Source organism: Trachypithecus francoisi, unplaced genomic scaffold, assembly GCF_009764315.1.
Source record: "Trachypithecus francoisi isolate TF-2019V2 unplaced genomic scaffold, Tfra_2.0 Lachesis_group15, whole genome shotgun sequence".
Taxonomy (NCBI): Eukaryota; Metazoa; Chordata; class Mammalia; order Primates; family Cercopithecidae; genus Trachypithecus; species Trachypithecus francoisi.
Genome location: NW_022681460.1, coordinates 88597524 through 88620240, shown reverse-complemented (window position 1 = coordinate 88620240; position 22717 = coordinate 88597524). Strand labels below are relative to the sequence as shown.

General features: G+C 36.9%; 1 protein-coding gene and 1 pseudogene across 7 annotated transcripts in view; one reads left to right on the top strand and one right to left on the bottom strand.

Annotated features, from left to right (window-relative positions):
* Positions 1-22717, bottom strand: part of PTPRK (protein tyrosine phosphatase receptor type K) — a 572798-nt gene that overhangs the window by 477720 nt on the left and 72361 nt on the right. The window lies entirely within an intron of this gene.
* Positions 4033-4642, top strand: LOC117097552 (annotated as a pseudogene).

Here is a 22717-nt window from a genome sequence, read left to right as displayed (position 1 = left end):
AGAAGATATGTCACAACATCAGAAAGCAATAATGTCTGTGCTCCTTCCCAGACAAATGAAGTATGTCCTCTTGGAGAAAGACAATGTAACATATGAACATTATTTTTATTTTTTATGATTTAATTAATCCATTCATTAAATACATTTAATGAATGGATTAATTACTTCTGTATTCCTCAAAGTAAAGCTAGATATCGTCTTCAATTCCTGGATGACTGCCACACCAGAAGTAGTCCCTTCTCCTTAAGCCCTCCCTCCATGTAACCTCCACACAGCCACGACCAACCACGACCATCAGCAAGACAATATAAAACAAAACGTTTGGACCGGGCACGGTGGCTCACGCCTGTAATCCCAGCACTATGGGAGGCTGAGACGGGCAGATCACGAGGTCAGGAGATCGAGACCATCCTGGCCAACATGGTGAAACCCCATCTTTACTAAAAAATACAAAAAATTAGCTTGGCGTGGTGGTGCGCGCTTGGTAGTCCCAGCTACTCGGGAGGCTGAGGCAGGGGAATCACTTAAACTCGGGAGGCAGAGATTGCAGTGAGCCAAGATGACACCACTTCACTCCAGCCTGGTGACAGAGAGAGACTCCGTCTCAAAAAAATAAAATAAAATAACACAAGAAAACAAACAAACAAAAAAACATGTGGCATCATCCTTTCCATGCACAGTGAAATAAGAAATCATATGAGAATCTGTGGACACTGTGAAATGACAAGTCTGCTTCCTAAGAATTCAGTGGAGTTACTCACTCAGGGATAAGACTGAGTCCATTCTTCAACTGAAGAACTAGCTGCTCAGAATTATAGCAGGATTCCATGGCTAAGCATTGTACCCCAGCTTAGGAGAAAGCAATTACAGCAACCTAAAGATGCGCATCATTAGTAGACTAGCAAGGTTTAAAGCCTGTCATTATCTATTCTTTCAACTTGTTCAATAAATATATAGTAAATGTAGATACTGTTCTAAGTATACTGAGTTCAGCAAAAACAATGAAATGTTCATGGAGTCTACGTTCCACAAGCAATGGCAGTTAGATCTAGGAATGTCATACAGAGTGCTAGAGGGGAGGAGGAACTGGGATGACTGGAAGAAATATGTCAATGTGAAGATCTGTGGTAAACAGTCATTCCAAACAAACTAACAGCAAGTACAAGTTACACCAACAAGTTAACCTACAAACAACTGAATACTCAGAATGAATTTCAATTATCTATCCTGACTAGAGTTCAGAGGGTCCCCAACCTGTGATGGGTTGACTTGCAATTTTTCTACTTAACAGTGGTGCAAAAGTGATATATATTCAGTATAAACAGTCCTTAGAGTACTCATACAGCCATCATACAGCCATCCTACTTTTCACTTTCAATACAGTATTCAATACATTGCATGAGATATTCAACACTTTATTATAAAATAGGCTTTGTGTCAGATGACTTTGCCCAACTGTAAGCTAATGTAAATGTTCTCAGCATATTTAAGGTGGACTAAGCTAGATCGTAATTTTCATTATGTTAGGTGTATTAAATGTATTTCAACTTACAATATGTTTCATTTATGATAGGTTTATCGAGATGTAATCCCTTCATAAATCAAGAAGGATCTGTACATTTGTTAAGAAAATTTAAGACCTTAAATCCAACCTATGCTATTAGTAAACTAGGGTAAGTCACTTAGCTTCTGTGCATGTCAATTTCATTATCCTTAAAAGGAGGGACAGGAACATATGACCCTAAGGTACCTTCCAACTGGAAATTCTTAGAATTCTACGGTCATGAAGTCTGAACTTCGAGTTGCTTTTCCAAAGTAGCTAATTAATGTATACTTCCATCCTCATAGCCTTGCCCTACCTCCCTGGTGACAGAGCTGACAGGGGCTATGTCAAAGATTGCTCAAGAAAGAATTCAAGCTATGGTCCACCAGGTGATAAGCCTATAATCTCCAGGTGACTAATACATTATTCCAAGCAACTGAGCTAATAGCCAATATAAAAATCTTCTTGGATTTTTGATAAAAATAAAGATTCATACTTCCTGGTCTTGTCCTATTAATTAGACTACAATAAAACAAAGGTAATAGTCCCACTTCCAAAGTTATAGCAAAGTAAAATCTGACAACTAAAAACTTCACCATCATCTAATCCATAAAATATATATCTTTTTACAAAGCATTCCATTGCATTCCAGTGGGAAGACATGGGAGCAGAGAAATGTTGTAAAGGGGTATTTATGTTTAAAAAAGAAAATTCTAGATGCTCTTCTAGAAGTTTGCCTTAGTGACTCAGAATGTAAACTTACTCTATTCAGTGAAGTGAGCATTATTAATTAGATAATTTCTACCTTGAGAGACTTACAATAAAGATCAAATAGACTGAGAACATCAACCATAATGAGATGTATTTGTATAATGATCAATGCAATATAAAGTTAATTTTAAACTATAGGCATTTTATCATTTTTGAATTCACTTATTCAGCATGAAATTTTATTTATAAAAGATCAGAATGAAAATTTCAGCAGTTTGTAAGAGATTTTCGGTGGAATTGTGATGATGAAATGGTTCCTTGTGGGAATAATAGAATCACCTTGATGGATGAATATTGAATGAGCACGCTTATATAATATGAGGAATTTAAGGGAAGAAACTTAGTTTTGAAAATTGTACACTCCACCAAGTCACTTACCAATTAGTTAAGAAAGAAATGACTCTAAAACCATAGAAATTCAAAATCTCAGGAAGCAGCTTAATACAGCTTTGACAGGAGACAGATGCGGAGAAAACCTAATTCTATACTTTTTAGCTCCTTAGTTTCCTCGACTGTAAATAGACATAGTGTCTTCTTTCTCCAAAGATTTTTTTTTTTTTTTTTTTTTTTTTTTTTTTTTGAGACGGAGTCTCGCTCTGTCGCCCCGCTCTGTCGCCCGGGCTGGAGTGCAGTGGCCGGATCTCAGCTCACTGCAAGCTCCGCCTCCCGGGTTTATGCCATTCTCCTGCCTCAGCCTCCCGAGTAGCTGGGACTACAGGCGCCCACCACCTCGCCCGGCTAGATTTTTGTATTTTTTTAGTAGAGACGGGGTTTCACCGTGTTAGCCAGGATGGTCTCGATCTCCTGACCTCGTGATCCGCCTGTCTTGGCCTCCCAAACTGCTGGGTCTCCAAAGATTATTTAAAAGATTATATGGGCATTGAATTATAAAGTAACTAATTAAGATACTAACATATTTTATGAAATCAATAGATGCTAGTTGTCCTCCCAAGTCATCTTTTGAAGTCTTTGACTTTACTTGATGGAACAAGCATTTATCAAGTGTTCATTCTATATCAGAGAATATATTAAGTACTAATGATACAATGAGACTAAAATATAATACCTACCTTTAATAATAGCAGAAAAGACAGAGAGGACACGATAACGAATGAAGCAGCTTATGCGCTGGCATGAGAGTGTATAAAACACACATACAGAAATTTAATTCTGCTTTAAAAAAAAATGAACAAGAAAAGTCACAAAAGGGTGACTTTAAGATTTGACGTTGAAATATAAGCAGGAATTTGTCCTAGCAAAAAACAAGCCACGTAAGGAAAAATGAGACATTAATTCAGGAAAATTTGGATTAGGAAGCCTACTGTGTGCTAGATTCTGAACTGGCACCATGCACCCTCAGGCAGAAACCTGGAGACGTGAACATATCTGGTGTCTCCCAAAAAGAAAAAGCACATCCCATACATAAACATTTAGAGAAATCTTTATGAGTCAACGCGTGATTTTTAAAATTGTCTTTCTTTTTTTTTTTTTTTTTTTTTTGAGATGGAGTCTTGCTGTGTCACCCAGGCTGGAGTGCAATGGTGTGATCTCGGCTCACTGCAAGCTCCGCCTCTCAGGTTCAAGCAATTGTCCTGCCTCAGCCTCCTGCGTACTGGGATTACGGGCACCCACCATCATGCATGGCTAATTTTTGTATTTTTAGTAGAGACAGGGTTTCACCATGTTGGCCAATCTGGTCTCTAACTCCTGACCTCAAGTGATTCACTTGCCTCGGCCTCCTAAAGAGATGGAATTACAAGCATGAGCCACCGTGCTCGGCCAAATATTCTTAATTATTTGCAAATGTGTAGACTTTGTATTGTGTTGGGAATGTTTTCCAGGGTTCTTCATAAATTTTAAATAAATATGTAGCCTTAAAAATACAAGCATCCGAGCAGTTCAGAGTTCAACAACAAGCTTCCAAGATGCCGCCCAAAGGAAAAAGTGGTTCTGGAAAAGCGGGGAAAGGGGGAGCAGCCTCTGGGAGTGACAGTGCTGACAAGAAGGCTCAAGGTCCCAAAGGTGGTGGCAATGCAGTAAAGGTCAGACACACTCTATGTGAAAAACATGGCAAAATCATGGAAGCCATGGAAAAGTTAAAGTCTGGGATGAGATTCAATGAAGTGGCCTCACGGTAGAGTGAAGATAAAACCAGGCGACTTGGGTTGGATGACCAGAGGGTCCATGGTGGGACCATTTCAAGAAGCAGCATTTCCCTTGCCTGTAAGTGGGATGGATAAGCCTGTGTTTACAGAGCCACCGGTTAAGACAAAATGTGGATATCATATTATTATGGTTGAAGGAAGAAAATAAAATTATATGAAAGACTGAAAAAAAAAATACAAGCATCCACGATAAATAAAATATATTTTGAAAAAGAATACAAAATATCTTTGTAAGCTAAGCAGTCTGAAAACGTCATTTTTAATAAATAAAACACTAGATTCCAATCTCTCCAGCTCAACTGGTGGTCATAGCTGATGATGTAAGAATGAAATCAATTTAATATATACATATATAAACTATATATGTGTATACTATATATGTACATATATGTGTAAAGTATATATATGTATACTATATATGTACATATATGTGTAAACTATATATATGCATACTATATATGTGCATATGTATGTAAACTATATATAGATAGTTTACAATTTAGCAGATGTCACCAATAATGTCAAGAGCATATCAACAGAAATGAAATGCCATTTTAGTTAGGGCAAGCCTCATTATGAACTGAAAATGCCCAAGACATGGTCATGTTAAACTATCAAAAATCCTACCATTTGCTGGATCTAATTGTTTGTTTTTCTTTCTTCCGTTCTTAATGAAGCAATGGTCTTTTACAAAATCTCCTTTAAGTGCATCCAACACAATAAAACTCAACATGAGATCTCCTTTTCAATCATAAGTACCTAATATTGTTTCCAAATGTAAAGCCAAGAGAGAATCCAAATGAGTAACAGTTTGGCTACTAGGCAGAGCTATGTGGCAGGCTGACATTTTCATGGAAAATGTACTGTTCTCCACCTCCAACTCTTTTAGACATAGTGGAAAGATGTAATATTATTTAAGTTCTTATCTCAATGCAAAAAGGAAGAAAGGAAGGAAGGAAGGAAGAGGAGGAAAAAAGGGAGGGAAGACAGGAGGAGAAAAAGCACGGTTGAAAACACAGCTCCTTAGAGTTTTCTAATACAATTTGATAAAATTGTCATAAACCATTGCGATCACCAACTACTATTTTCAAAGGATTTTGTTTTAAATGCTCAAAACAGAAAATCAAAAACCCCAATGAAAAATAAACACTGCTCCTCATTTACAAAATAGGTAGACTGTGATAACTTCTTATTGTACGAATACTCGGATATATTTTGAATAGATTCCATTTTCAAGTTTAAAAACCTGATATAAATTAAATATTTTAGGAATTACTACTGCAATATATAAATCCAACTGCACCTTTGGTGTCTTTGCAAATGCAATAATGTAATAATAGAGAGAAGTTCCTAGGAGACAATGGCTAAACAAATGTACATTTTTCTTATTATAAAACTCTGTCCATTTATAGTTATGTAGTAATGAGCCTTGACAATTTAACATGCTTTATATAAAATTGTAGAATCATTTAAGCCCATTACAAACCATTAAGATTATCAGCTCTGATGTGAATCATACAAAAATATGCCTATGTCCCTGTTTCAGTCCCAAGATAAAACTATTTTAAGTGAGTCATCAATTCCAGATTTTCAAAGTCAAAATATCCTCACAAAGGGCTCGGTTGAGTCTTTTGAACACAGGTATGAAGTACAAAATGAATCTAAACCAATGTTACCCCTACCATACAGGTACGTTGTGTTCACAAATACACACACGCACACACACACACACCCCTAACTCAATGTAGTTTATTCAATTTTATTTTTACATTTTTATTATTAATTTTTATTCAGTAGTTTTATTATATTAAATTTTATTTCCTTAATCCAGGTATATTCATTTAATTGTCTTATGATTTTGCAGCTATAGTTTATTTTACCCTGATTTTAATATTATTTTAAATAGTTTATCCTTTATTCTTTATTATTCAATTTCCATCATATTTCCTTGAACTATTTGTATTAATACATGTTTGTACATATTTGTGGTACATGTGATATTTAGATACATGTATACAACATGTATTGATCAAAGTAAGATATTTATCTACTCAAATATTTACCATTATTTGTACTAGGAACATTTCAAATCTTCTAGCTACTTTGAAATATACAATACATTGTTGTTAACTATAGTCACCCTACTGTGCTATCAAACACGAGAACGTGTTCCTTCTATCTAACTGTATGTTTGTACTGATCAACCAACTTCTCTTCATCCCCTCTCCCCACCCCTCAACCCACACACACCCTTCCCAGCCTCTGGTAATTAACATTCTACTCTCTACTTCCATGAGATCAACTTTGGAAACTCCCACATGTGATATTGTTTTTCTGTGCCTGGCATATTTCACTTACCACAGCGAACTCCACATCCATCCATTCTGTTGCAAACGACAGGATTTCATTCTTTTTATTCCAGGGCATTTCTAAGAGGTTTTTTGTGTTTTGTTTGTTTGTTTGTTTGTTTCTGAGGCAGGGTTTTGCTCTGTCACCCAGGCTAGACTGCAGTGGCTCAATCTCAGATTTCAGCACCTTGCAACCTCTGCCTCCCAGGCTCAAGTGATCCTCCCACCTCAGCCTCCCGAGTAGCTGGGATCACAGGTGCACACCACCATACCCGGTTAATTTTTTTTTATTTTTGATAGAGACAGGGTTTCATCATGTTGTCCAGGCTGGTCTCGAACCCGTGAGCTCAGACAATCCTCCTGCCTCAGCCTCCCAAAGTGCTGGGATTACAGGGGTGAGCTACCATGCCCAGCCTCTAAGAGTTTTTTTTAACAGACATTTGTAAGTAACTTTTACTTATAGATACTAAGAAGATACTTGAGCACAGGAGAGAAAGTCATAGGTATGCAGTCCAAAAACCATAAAGAAAAGACGGAAAGAAATCTTTGAATGATTTTGTATTAAATCACCCCAAATCCCAAGTCAGAGATCTCTTAGGCTAATATGGGATAAGATACTTTATCCTAAAGCCATCATTAGGCAACACTGGCTGACAAACCTACCTTGTTTCCATTTAGACAACAGTCTAGGAACTACATGGATAAAATTACTCCTGCAGGAGGATAACAAACTAGCCTCCAAAATAGCCCAGGTGAATGGAAACAAAAAGATTATCTTGTCTCTGGGACAATTCACAACGTCTCTGATGAGGCAGGTAGATAAAAAATAATATGATCACTGAGTACAATTGTATAATTGTGGACTTTTCTCCTGAGCAACTAGCCATAGACAGACAAGAAGGCATATGGGACTTTCCTAAATGATCTTTCTACTCCGTTTCAAAATGACTCATAATACAAATAACTGAATACTTCTGAACCTCCCTTTCAACGTTTTTGGAAAGATACACAACACCCAGGGCAACTGAATATAGCTGTGAATAATAGCAGAGCAGATCCCAACACTAAATAGCCATATGACTTGGAACAAACTGCTTACCCTTCTGAAATCTCAGTTTATTTATTCACTATACGACTCAGTCATAGAATTCGCCTCATATATTATTGTTGAAGTATTAAATGAGACCACAAATGTGGAGTGTGTCCGGCACTCAAAGAACTCAATAAATATAATTAGTTTAAAAAAAAACTAAGCATCAAAATTAAAGTACTAGAATCTTTTTTATGCTGGTCCATTCCAGAATAAACTCGAATAAATAGAATTATTTCACTTCAGGAAAGGAATTTAGCTGGGTATAGTGGCTCATGCCAGCACTTTGAAAGGCCAAGGTGGGAGGATCACTTGAGGCCAGGAGTTCAACACCAGCCTTGGCAAAACAGCAAGGCTATTTTGTCAGCCACTGTTCCCTGTCTCTACAAAAAATAAAAAAATAGTTGAGCATGGTGGTACATGCCTGTAGTCCCCACTACTCAGGAGGCTGAGGTGGGAGGATCACTTGAACCTAGGAGGTCAAGGTTGCAGGCAGGTAAGCAGACAGAGGAAGAAAGGAAGGAAGGAAGGAAGGAAGGAAGGAACGAAGGAAGGAAGGAAGGAAGGAAGGGAGGGAGGGAGGGAGGGAGGGAGGGAGGGAGGGAGGGAGGGAGAGGGGATGGAGGGAGAGGGGAGGGAGGGAGGGAAGGAGGGAGGGGGGAGGGAGGGAGCCTGGCTTAAATATTCCTCATATGTGAGCCTCCCCAGTCTGCTCTCTTTATAACAAAAATCAAGAAAATGCTAGGTTGGATATGCTCCCAAATAGGTTCTACAATTTTTTAAAACAATTTCAAATTTCATAATTTTCAAAATCTTAATTTGCAATGGACATCCTGACAGGGTCTAAAATTGTAAGTCAAATGAATGTGTAATTAAACAGCTTCCCCTAAACTAGTTGATCTTTTGGGGATGAAAAAAATAATGTGGAATTACTTTTTTAATTTAAAAAAGAAACTTTTTTCTTGATATGGAATTCATCTCAACATAACTAGCCAGTGGTTTAAATCTGAATTTACTACAGCACCCAGGAAGAGGCTGGGCACAGACCAAGAGTCGCACAGAACAATGTGGGTCAGCTGATGAAAGGAGAAGAAAATGATAGTTTTCTATCTTTCTGGTGTATGGTTTTAAAGCAGTTCCTTATCTGTTACTTGAAAGAAAAATGCTAACCCAAAGAACTGTTAGAGACTTCTCTTAAGGGACCAGTCACAAAGAGATGATGAATAAAGGGCAGGAGAGCAAGGCATGACGATAACAGCTTGGCCCCTGGGTGAAGCTGGACAAAACTTTTCAGAAAAGCCCCAACTCAGAAATTATAATGAAAGTAAGTTGTTGTGTGCTTTCTAGTCATCAAAGGTGTTCTAATAAAAAAATAAGTTCTCAGATAAACCACACTAGAAATAAACATTTTGGCATTATAACAGGATGTAGTTTAATTAAAGAATTCAACTTATTGACCAAATTATTCAGTCAACTGGCCAAAATGAGAATGAGAAAAAAATATATATCTTTATATCTTCATATATATATATATATATATATATATGTATATATAGCGCAACAATTTTACCTCTTAAAAGTTTGTGAGCATCCCAGGTAAAGCAACAAAAGATATGAAAAAAATCAATCCCTTTTTTCAATCAAAAAAGATAATTTGTTGCTGTTTGAGTCTCAACCAACATTTTTCCAAAGCACTGTTTTAAAATCTCAAGGTAGCCCCCAAAAGACTGGTAAGTAGTTTAAATTTCATTTTAAATTGTAGTTTTAAATTTTTGTATTAAGATTGGAAAATAATAAATTAACCATACTAGCAATTAAAACTATACTAACAAGTAAAATAATCCAACTGAAGGAAACTTTTATAATACATTTCACCTACTGGAGCTAAAAGAAAATCAGATTTGAAAGTTTTGTGGAGGAGGAATATTCAGAGACACATATAGTTTCTAAAGACAACTTTTGACGTTGTCGCTTACTTTAGAAATTGGTGTAAAGCTACTTTCTCTAAAACAACTTTTCTTTTCTATGCTTTGAGTATATACTGACACTAATTTCATCAATTGAGATTATTTATGGGACTTAAATTAAAAGGTGCAGTGGCAGCTAAATAATAAGAGCTAACAATCACTGTTGAGTGATTTTTTTTTTTCTAAACTGATATGCTGAGAACTTCACATGCATTATTTTATTTTAGCCTCCCATTTTATAGGAAACAAAGGCACAGAGTACCAGGTAACTTGCCAAGATCACCAGATAGGAAAGGGATTAAAACCCAGGCAGTATTTGTCCTTCTGTGACTGATATGATTTTGCTTTGAATTATCCAAATAGTCAAACTCATAGGAACAGAAAATGGAATGGTGCCTGCCAGTGTCTGAAGAGAAGGGGAAACAAGAGCTGCTGTTCAATGGGTATAAAGCCTCAGTTATGCAGGATGAATAAGGCCCAGAGATCTGCTGTACAACGTTGTGCCTATAGTTAACGATACTGTACTGTACACTTACAAATAGTTTAAGAGGGAAATCTTGTGTTTTTAATTGATGATGGTTAAGTGTTCCTACTATCAGAGGCATCCTAACCAGAGTGACTCCATCTTGAATAAAGATGGGGAAAAGTCAAATCTGCTGGGTTACATTCCCTGGGGTTCAGCACTCTTGGTCACAAGATATTCATGGTTGAGGGACTGAGTTAATAGTGTTAACTAACTGTATAAGACCCAGAACTTATGGAAATGCCCTAGTACTTTAAGAACAAAAATCATTCTTAGTTTGAGACTAGGTTTTGCTTTAAAGATAAGAGTAACATAAGAAAGTCACAATACTAATAGCCTGCCACAAGCTAATCACAAACCATCATAATAAAGTACATAAAAACCTATCTATATAAGCAAGCATTGTATTTGAAATGGGGGTGTGCCTCCTCTTGCATTCTGAGGACACCCTACTCTGTAATTAAGTAGTCTCTAATAAACTATGTTACCTTCACTATACTATACTGTGCCACTCGCCGTGAATTCTTGAGAGATCCAAGAACCCACTTTTGGGGTCTGGGACATGAACACTTTTCCAGTGACGTTACCACAATAAATAAAAATAAATTACATAATTAAATATATTTTTAAACAAACAGGTGGACTCCAAAGCCTTAGCCATTATTTAGGCCATAATTAAGCTGACCCAAAGCAGGAGGAGAGTACAGAATAAAGATATTCTTGCTAGAAAGAATGAGACAAAACGAAATGAGTAGCAGGCGGAGAAATAATGAAGGCACACCCAAAATAAAAGTATGGGCAGGGCTGATGAAGGGTGTACCGAGGTATAGCATAGCAAATGGACCATGAGGAGCGTGAATACATGGAACTGGAAACAGCTCCCACCTTCGGCCAGAAGCTGTCACAATTCCCAGAAGGTCAAGGTTCAAGAGGACACAGTCATGCCTCGCATATGCAGGAGAGATCAGTTCCAGGATCCCAGCTTATACCCAAATCCGCACATACTAAAGTCCCACAGTCAGCCCTGAAGAACCTGAACATCCGAAAAGTTGCTTCTCCCCATATACGGATTTCCCATCCCGGGATACTGCAATTTCAATCACCATTTGCATGAAAAAATATCTGCATATAAACGGCCCTATGCAGTTCAAGCCCGTGTTGTTCAAGGGTCAACTGTGCATACATTGGGGCTGACTCACTCAGTCAAACCCACCTAACATCACAGAGGGTTCTGAAAGAGAGTCTTGTCGGTAGGTGACTTCCACTGACATCTCTAACTCTGCTAAGGAGTAAAGGAATAAATGAAGATTCTGCGTGCCACTTTTGAATGGATGCCAACCCTTGGCTCTTCATTCTACCTACTCTTATACACACAGTAACACTCTAAACCATAATAATTCTACTGTAAGTTTCTTCTTTGAAATGGCAATCGCCAGTAGGGAATTCTTACAGAATCCACTTTATCACTGCCAGGGCACACAGAATTTTGAATTAAGGAAACAGCTGGCTGCTTGCCACAGGCAGGAAATGGAGAAGAGAGAGCCAGTCAGCATTCATCTCTCTTCTTCTGTCCAACTAACTACTTCTAGCTCTCTTCATCTGCCTTCATCTTACCTCTTTTGATTTGGGGATCGAATCAAAGAGCTGTTATGCACCTCAGATGCAATCGAGTATCAACTTACAAAAAGATACAAACAGTGAACTAGAGCTGCCCCAGGTGCCAAGTTAGGCTGAGAAAAGCCTAAAGACAAAGGAGTTCAGGCTGCAAGACTGAAACCTGAACACACTGCCGAATACAGTACCACTAAAGCTCTTACTGATCAGCTGCTTCTGAATTAATCACCAAATAATGGTCAGCATTTACAGAGAGCTCCTAGTATTCCTGGTACAAAAAAGATACTTCCAATATCTGCATGAACTCTGGGAACTGGTTTTGCTTTCTCATTGAAACAGAAGTTTAGAGAAAAAAAAAAAATGACCATACAATTATTCAGTGATGGATCAGTATTCCAATCAGAACTCCAAACTTAGGTTCTTTCCATTACACAGTGGAATAATACCAAGGAAACACTGAGATTTGCTTAGAAAGTACTTTGGAGTGATCAAAGAATTGCTTTTAAAAAATGGAAAAATTCCTTAGAAGATCAGGATTCTACTAAATGGTCATAAGTTCTTCATTAGATGGGAATCAAACATTTAGGAGCAAAATTGATTGAACAGTTATACATTTCCCCTTCCCCTTCCCCTTCCTGCTTCACATATTTTACAATGAAATTACTAAAGGGGTTGGGGGGATATGAATGAGCAGGGTAGATAACACCTGTATCCAAAAAGACGACAAATAATACAATGAGTGCAGAAATTTTGATTCACCATTGAATCCCCAGTTAAGAACAGAGTCTGGCCAATATATTTTTTATATAAAATAATTCATTAAGAAAAATGGAAAACTATTTCCACTAATGTAATTTGAAACAATAATCCTTAGTACATAGAACTAATTCAAGAATGAAAAAATTACAGTAGGTTTCAGATAATAGAATCTCCTTCAAAATGCTTTATTCATGATTTCTGCTATGGTTTTAGAATTCAAAAATCTGTGCTTTGGGGTAAAGAGAAAGTATCACGAGGAGTAAAGCCTACCAATTACTATGAATGACAATCCGTGACCTTGAGGATAATTATACGCTGTCCCTAATTAGTCTTCCAAAAGTTTGAAAAGTGAAAATGCAGTTGCAAATAGATAGATAGACTTCTAAACATCTGAATGGGACCAGAGTAGATAATTAAATATATTTGGTCTTTAATGGACCTCAACCATGTGCTATTTCCAAGCTATTATTTTACATTCACATTCTGATTGTGATTTACATTCTGACTCATACTAGAAGCAGAAGAATAGATAAGAAAGAAGAATATCCCATCCTATCTTTTCCTTTTCTTTGAGTTAGCTGCCTGTAGAAAATATTCAAAGTATATGGCGATTCCTCAAGGATCTAGAACTAGATGTACCATATGACCCAGCCATCCCACTACTGGGTATATACCCAAAGGATTATAAATTACTCTACTACAAAGACACATGCACACGTATGTTTATTGCGGCACTATTCACAATAGCAAAGACTTGGAATCAACCCAAATGTCCATCTGTGACAGACTGGATTAAGAAAATGTGGCACATATACACCATGGAATACTATGCAGCCATAAAAAAGGATGAGTTTGCATCCTTTGTAGGGACATGGATGCAGCTGGAAACCATCATTCTTAGCAAACTATCACAAGAAGAGAAAACCAAACACCGCATGTTCTCACTCATAGGTGGGAACTGAACAATGAGATCACTTGGACTCGGGAAGGGGAACATCACACACTGGGGCCTATCATGGGGAGGGGGGAGGAGGGAGGGATTGCATTGGGGAGTTATACATGATATAAACGTCATGCACATGTACCCTAGAACTTAAAGTATAATAAAAAAAAAATAAAAACAAACAAAAAAATTAAAAAAATAAAAAAAATAAATAAAAATTAAAAAAAAAAAAAAAAAAAAGAAAATATTCAAAGTACCATTGAGCCTTGAACAACAGAGCTGGAATTGCACAGGTCCAAATATGTAGATTTTTTTTTTCAACCCAACCAGAGAGAAAATACAGTATTTGTGAGACTCAAAACCTGCATATCCAGAGGGCCAACTGTTCATACATGTGGATTTCATGGGACCAGCTGTAGGACTTGAGTATACATGGATTTTGGTATAAGCAAGGGGGTTCTGGAACAAATCCCCATATTTACCCAGAGACAACTGTGGTATAAATTAGCCTTTGGTATCTTTTCACCTCCACTGTCTTGCGAAGCTCCTGCTACTTAATTTCTTATCTCTCAAGGGTTCCAAACTGTCTTCATGGTAGGTTATGGATGAGAGCTTGCCTCACCTAAGGATTCAATGCTCTGCAATTGGTTAGATCCTCTTTCTTTCTCAATCAAAAGTCTTTCTGCCTGATTTCAGATGAGTGTTAGAAAGGAAACACTGTAATTAACTCATGCTAAAGTATCATTTTTAAATCTAATTTTTAAAATATATTTGTATGTTTCAAAAATTGTTTTAACATACTAAATGCAATATAGTGAAATTTTCCCATTCTGCAAGGAACTGCTGCCGTTAGTATCCTGTGAATCCATCCTAAATTTCTATGTATATCTGTAAGCATGTATGTATGTACACAAGCAAGTAGAAATATATGTCATTTCTCTCCTTCTTAATAGAAGGTAGTACATGATATGTGCTGTCAGACACCTTTATTTTTTATCTTTAATAAAATGCCTTGACCTTTCATGTCAGTATATAAAGAAAGAACTGCTTCATTATTTTAAATTTTTTAACAGCTGGAGAGCAATCCACTGTATAAATGGACTACAATTGATTTAAGTAGTTCCATGCTGATGGACATTTAGTGGCTTTTCAATCTTTTGCTATTAAAAAAAAATACTGCAATGAACATCTTGTACGTAGACATTTTGAATAAATTCCCAGGGAAGGTGTTGTTAGATACACCCATCTGTATTTGATGGATGGTACTAAATTACCCCTACATTGTGTGTTCCAACTTAGGCACCAAACAATAGCATATAAGAATTACTGTTTCCAAAACCTATGCTAATAAAGAGCTACATCAAATTTCTGGATATCTGCCAATCTTAGAGGTGAAAAAAATGATATTTCTTATTATTTTAATTTGCATTTCTTTGTTATAAGGATTATTAAGCCTCATTTTTAAAATCTGCTTAAAGGTTTATATTTCCTTTTCTGTAAATGGTTCATATCTTACTAACAGTATGAATTTTGGGTAGCCACTTAAACTTCTGAAAAGCATTCCATGTTTTCTAAGGAGACTTAATCACCCAAATTAGTCTGTAAATAGTACTATTTGAAAAAACATGATGCGAAATGAAAACTTTCGGCAGTTGTGGGGAGAACATTCTACTAGACAAAAGTAACCAATAAAGAGATATTTTAGCCTGGTCTAAATGTCTTTGAAGTGCTCTTTTATTAATCAAAAAAAAAAAAAAAAAACCCAAAGATTAGAAAATTAAAACAATTGGCAAACAGCATTGGTTTTCATGTCAAGGACCAGGGCCCGCCCTCAAGGCCCCTCTCACCTAGGCCTTACATTAAGGCCTTTCATTCTTTCCCAGCTCGTCTCTCCTCTAAATAGTGCAGAAAAAGGCTAATAAACATAAGCTTGGGAGTCAGATCTATCTTCCATGAAACTAGCAAAAGTATAACATAGTCCGCAAACAAGGATTCACAAGATTCACTTCTAAGAGTCAACCACAAGATTAGTAATTTAAGAGGATATATACAGAATGATTTACACATGAAAGAGAGCTAGACAGCTGGTTTTGGTCACTACTGCAGTAATAACAAAAGATAAGGAAAGCACAAATGGTCTGCACTCTCATTCTAAAGAGAAGCCATCAGAAAAAGCCTAGAAAAACGGTTCAGAAGAGACCACAGCGGACACTAACACTCAGTAGCTACAAGCCCAACATGTAAATAACAAGCAAAACTAAATCTCCAGAGACCTCTGACTTCCAAACTCAGACCGACCTAGGAGTCATCAAAAGTCAGATCTCAGGCGTTAACTCCATATTTGAATAAATATCAGAAAAGACAAGTAAAGACGAATACTGGTAGACATGTCTTCAAAATACTTTTTAATGTTCTTTACAAAATTCTGAATAGAGCTGTACATTTGTTTAAAGTTTAAATATGCAAAAGAGTTCTGGAATGAAGTAAAGCTGGTAGACTTTCCTCCCCGAATTCCCTCCACTCTGTCAGGTTAAATCCTTCTAGCTTTGGGACCAGTCACCTCATTTTTCAATACATTGCCTACCTCCTTTTGTAGCTCCCTCTTTCATCATTTTATCTCTGTCCTCCTTCTTTTCCTTCAATGGTGGTGGGATCAGCATTGACTAGAGATCTATGGTCCAACTTCTAACCTCCCCCTAGACCCCATACTCACCTCAGGCAAACTATATTTCAAATAAGTAAACATTTGCATGTAATCAAATGCAGCTTCAAAATAAGTCCATGGCCCTCCCACCTACAACTATACGGCCACCCATAAGCCCTCCTATGTAGGAAACTGGCCACCAGTGCCCATAAAACATACCTAATTATTTCTGGTCCTGTATACTTGTACTCTACCAAACACCTATCTCGTTTCTCCCACACAGTGGTGAGCTTCCAAAGAATAAAAGTGTGTCCTCATATATAACGAAAAGTATATTTAAACTAAACTTGTACAAAAATGGTAGCACAATCTGTACTATGCAGCCTCTACTATGTCCTGAGCAGAACAACTGAGGACAGTCAGAGGCATATAAAGGGTTAAGGAAAAAAGTCTAATTCATTCACCGATGGACCCTTGCATCTTCATGGCTGTAATTAACATAGCCAGTACATTAATACAGTATCAGCTAAAGAATAATCAGGAAACTTAATGACCAGTTGAGAAGAAAAACTAAGATTTATTGTAAAAGGAATTTGATTTTGGATAGCATTGGTGAAGCACAAACATATATGTACTTTTATCAGAACTTTAAAGTTCAGAACGTTAGTAATTGATTATCATCTTAAAATAAAGCTGACAAATCATGTTAAAATAACACGATAACACAGTACACTTCACAAAGATAACAAAATAAGATTAATTATTTAAAATGGTAGCAGACAGGAACATTGAGGTCATTCTGAAAAACATAATTTTCTTGGAATTTCACATGGTTATCAGTACACTGTCTATAAATATGCTCAGTCTAAATCAGTAATAAGCAACACAGTTTACTGAAACACACAAGTCTTTATGATTCTATCTGCAAGGTACCTGGAGGAGGGAGAGGTAAGAAGGAGACAAGGGAAGAGGGGTGAGGAAGTGAATGGAGAAAAGAAAAGAAGGAGGGAATAATGGATGCGGAGACTAGAAAAATCGAGGAGGAAAGAAGAGAGGAAAGGGGAAAGAGGAAGAGGAACGAAGTGGGAAAAGAAAAGTAAAATTATCATAATTATAATCCAAAGGGACAAGTTATCTGGACCCTGGATTTGAGGGAACACCAAATTAGGGAGCAAGTATAGTCATCTAAGTGGCATAGACTAAGACGGTGAGGTTGGGGTGAAATGCAATAAAGTAGAAAGATCTGTTATTAAACTAAATAGAGCTTAATACTTGAAGGTGAGGCAGAGAGAGAGAAAGAATTATGACTCCCAGGTTTCTGATATCAATCATTAACCGAGTCAAAGCTGGCAGGGAAGGCTGGAGGAAGAAAATACAGATTTGTACAGGAATGTAACGATTTCAATTTGCTATGCCTGGGAAATAAGCAAATGGAGATATGGAATGAGTGAAAGGTTCTGGGGCTTGACAGAGACACTCTCCTAGACCAGATATTTTTTTTTTTCTTTTTCTTTTTCTTTTTTTTTTTTTTTTGAGACAGAGTCTCACTCTGTTGCCCAAGCTGGAGTGCAATGGCACAGTCTTGGCTCACTGCAACCTCCCCCTCCCAGGTTCAAGCAATTCTCCTGCCTCAGCCTCATGAGTAGCTGGGACTACAGGTGCGTGCCACCACACCTGGCTAATTTTTGTATTTTTAGTAGAGATGGGGTTTCACCATTGGCCAGGCTGTTCTTGAACTCCTGACCTTGTGATCCACTCACCTCGGTCTCCCAAAGTGCTGGGATTACAGGAGTGAGCCACCGCTCCCGGCCTTCCTAGACCAGAATTTATTCAGGCTCTTCTAAGTCCGTTTCTCAACTAGACCCCAAGTATGCCAGACCTGAATAGCCCAATGTTAGCAAAATCCTGCCTATCAGTTTAGTGAGAGTCCTCCAACCTATTATACATCTAACCAAATTCCTCATTCCCCCCACTCCCAACCCCAAGTGATTTCTCATCACTCTGGCTTGCCTTTAGCAAGAATCCTGTTAGGTCTGTCTAACCAGAATCCCCTTTATCCTCTGAGATTTCCTCTTAGTAATTTTCCATTCACTAACCCTGACCCTAATTCTGCGGCTATAAATTCCCACTTGTCCATGCTGTATTCAGAAGTAAGCCCACTTATATGCTGAGCTCTCTTTCCCTCTATTGCAATAGTTCCTGAATAAAATCTGTTTTTTATTGCTTTAACTACTGTCCAGCTCTGGTTTTCTTTAACAGGCTCAAAGAGAGCTCAGGACTGGAGTAATAAATTTAGAGTAACGAATGAGTTTATAGATGGTAAGTAAGAGATAATGACTTCCCAGGTTGAGCCAAGCAGAGTGTCCAGAAAGGTAGAAAAACCGGAAATGAAATTATGAAGAAAAGGGAAGTAGCTTCCTAAGGAGCTTGTTGCCAAAAGAGTATTTATTGTCCGTTCAAAGAACAATAGATCTTCCTCCAAAGCCAGGATTTTCATGCACCACTTATATGAGCAGGTGAAATTATTGAGGGAAAAGATAAGAATTTGAATCTCAACTCTTCATGTATAAAATACTTTATTGGACTGCTAGAAAAATTAATGTACATATATTCCACATTTATATACAATACTATAAATATACTTACATATAAAGTATGTGTGTATAGTATACATATAATTTCTGGCACACACTGATGCTCAAAAAAATGAGAGCTCCTTGCTATTACAGAATAAAAGGGCCAGGTGCGGTAGCTCAGGCACGTAATCCCAACATTTTGGTTAGAGGAAAGCTTGAGCCCAGGAGTTGGAGACCAGCTGGGCAAAACAGCAAGAACCCATCTCTTCTATTATATATATATATGTGTGTGTGTGTGTGTGTGCGCGCATATATAAAATATATTTATATATAAAATAGACGGGAATTTATATATATAAAATAGTAGAGATGGGTTCTTGCTGTTTTATATATATAAATAGTATAAATACTATATATAATAGTATATTATATAAATACTATATAGTAGTATTTATTCTCATCCTTTCTTACATATATATGAAAGTATATATATAATACACTTACATATAAAGTATATGTGTATAATATGCTTATATAGCTGCTTCGTGACTTTTCAGCTTTAGGCATCATCTATTGTATTAGTCCCTTTTGACACTGTTCTAAAGAGCTTCCCTGAGACTTGGTAATTTATATAAAGTATGTATATACTTACACATAAAGTATATATGCATATATATACTTACATATATATATATAAAAGGATGAGAATAAAAATGCATTAAATGCCTGTAGTTCTAATTATAGTATACATTTTTCTTCCTAACATTTGACCAACTTTTAGAAGCAAAGCAATGGCAATTATGTATTTGATTTTTTTTTTAAATGTTTTGAGTTTTCTTGTTTTGCCTTAGGAATGAATACTGATATTTACATTATCATTATAGCTGTATGACCAGATAAACCATATTAACAATAAGACTGCTTACTGTCATTGATGGAGTGCACCAAATAATGACTATTGGATGAGTAATAAACTGCTCAGGATGCTGAATTCTTTCGCCTGTTTTCTTATGTTTTTGAAACTGAGCAATAGTTAACCTCGATAGAATTGCTAGAAAATTCCATGTGTATAAAGGCCTAACATGTTCCATCTTGTACAGGTTAAGACTGGGCCAGTTTTCTTCACTTAGAATCCTACACTGGCCTCCCACCAAAAGGCACGTTAATTGCAGAATTAGATCCAAGAGAAAAAGAAAAAAAAAATCTACTATTCTCTAAGTAATGATGATGAACTCACCTATGACTTTGCAACCTGCACATCTCACTAATGTTCTGAGATGTCTGACTGGATAAGCAATTTCCAGATAAACAAGAGAAAGGGTAAAACCTCTTTCAGAAAACTCCCTCAATTAGCAATCACCTTCATTTAGCAGCAGCACCTCTACCATGCCAGCTGCAGGGGGAATTAATTAAATTTAATAGAAGCCACGGGGGAAGTAATTAAATTTAATAGAAGTCATGGATTCCAAATGAAGATAAACTGTATTTGTAATCAGACCTACTGTGTCACTTACTCCCAGGTCTGTAAAAGCATGAGCCAAGTACTGTACAAACCACTTTCCACAAAAACACCAAGTTTCTGGATCACTCTCTCATTCTCACTTCAAAATGTAGAATAATTGATATGGCAAGCTATGGAAAGCATTCCTAATTTTTTAAAAATTCTTTTTGCAAAATAAAAAATCTGTGACACTGTTACATGTCAATTATGTGTAAACGAGCAGATCTGAATAGCACAGAAGCTGTAGCACAGACAAGAAGTAATGAGAGGTTGGCATGTTTGCTTTGGGAAGGAAAACTAGCAGCCCATTCATCTAAATGCAGTTATGTTTCAATTTAACTAAATTACAAGGTTTGAAATTAGCAATGCTTCAAGCGCTCTGGGCTACCGCTCCCACCAGAACACTTCATCTTTAATACCTGCTCCAGCTTGCAAATAAAACTAAGGAAAACAGTAGGGGAAAAATGCTCAAAACAGCTTTTTAACAAAGGTCTTTTCTAACAACTGCAATATTGTGCTTTTTTATCCCTCAGAATATCTAAAGCTTAAATAAGACAAAGCTAAGGAACATTTTTTTTTTCCCAAACTATACAGTATATTCTGCACAGTTACTTAAATATTTACCTTATTTATCATACTAAAGTGTAAGCTTCTTAAGGACAAGGATGATTCCAGTTTCAAGTTTCTTATTTCTAAAATATTTAGCGCAGTGCTTTGCACATGGTGAGGGGGTTAGAAAATGTTTATTATCCCACTCTAATGAAAAAAAGATAGCCTCACTCTCTATGAAATCATTACCAACACTAAAAGCAGCTCCTCGTTTGAATAAGCAAGCTGTTATCTTTGTTGGTAGTGAAGAGCCCTGTAAGAATGCCAAGATTTCTACCTGACCTGTGAAATAAGAAAAATCATATTTTGGAGTTATTTTGAAGATTAAATGATATGCAGTTTATTAAAGTACTTTAAGGGGAAATAATAATAGCTAACATATAACAAGCTTCTACCATACGTCAGGCACCATGCTAAGCACTTTACATAGATCATCTCATTAAATGCTCACAAAACCACTAGGAGTTGGCTACTTTTTTTATCTCTAATTTACAGTAGAAGAAAGTAAGATTTAGAGATGTTACATAACTGATCTAGAGACCCACTAAATAATTAGTGGTCGGACCCAATAGCTAATGAGTGGTGAGATCTGACCCATGCTTAATCTATTATGAGTGATTAAAGTAGGGGGAAAGCTGTGGCCATTTTTCAGTGTGCAGATTCAAAATCATACCTTTTTTTTGTTTGTTTTTTTAGATGGAATCTCACTCTGTCACCCAGGCTGGAGTGCAATGGTGCAATCTTGGCTCACTACAACCTCCGCCTCCCAGGTTCAAGCAATTCTCCTGCCTCAGCCTCCTGAGTAGCTGGGACTACAGGCATGCGTCACCAAGCCCAGTTAATTTTTGTATTTTTAGTAGAGATGGGGTTTCACCATATTGGTCAGGCTGGTCTCAAACACCTGACCTTGTAATCCACCTGCCTTGGCCTCCCAAAGTGCTGGGATTACAGGCATGAGCCACTGCACCTGGCCCATGCCTCCTAAACATAAGAAACGCCTGTAGCACAAAAGCAAAGGCCTCTTTTTATTTGGAAATATTGGGGCCAAATAAACATAATAAAATACTTCATGACTCAGAAATATCCTTCTTTATGTTGTGGCAAACGCAAACGTCTTGTTCACATGGCCAGTCACCAGCCATATTAGACACCCCTTTATGCATTTCACCTCTAACGCATGTACACGCTATACTGACTATCCCAGTAGATGACGGCCCACTATTCATGCCAGCGTCCCTATGGTCTGCCACGTTACAGATGCTATAGATACTTCACAAATGCTTCTGAACTAAATAAAGAACTATTCATTCTTTATAACCTTGATTCTGGAGTTCTAGAGAGATAATAAATGATGGCTACTTATAATTATTAACTCATCTGAGTTTATAATTCCACCTGTTTAGCTGTTCTGCCAAGAATGTTTGGTCTTTTCATTTCACACCCTCTCTCAAGCTGAACTGTAACCAAGTTCCCCTATACATATTCCTATTATAGAACTCATAACATTTTTCTGCCCACTCACATCCTCCTCTGCTAAACTATAAAGATCTTACCTTATTCCTCTTTTATCCTCAGCACTCAGCACAAAACATGCTACATATTAGGCACTAAATAATTACTGGAAATAATTTATGCACAAGGCTTTGTATTAATAAGATGCTGGC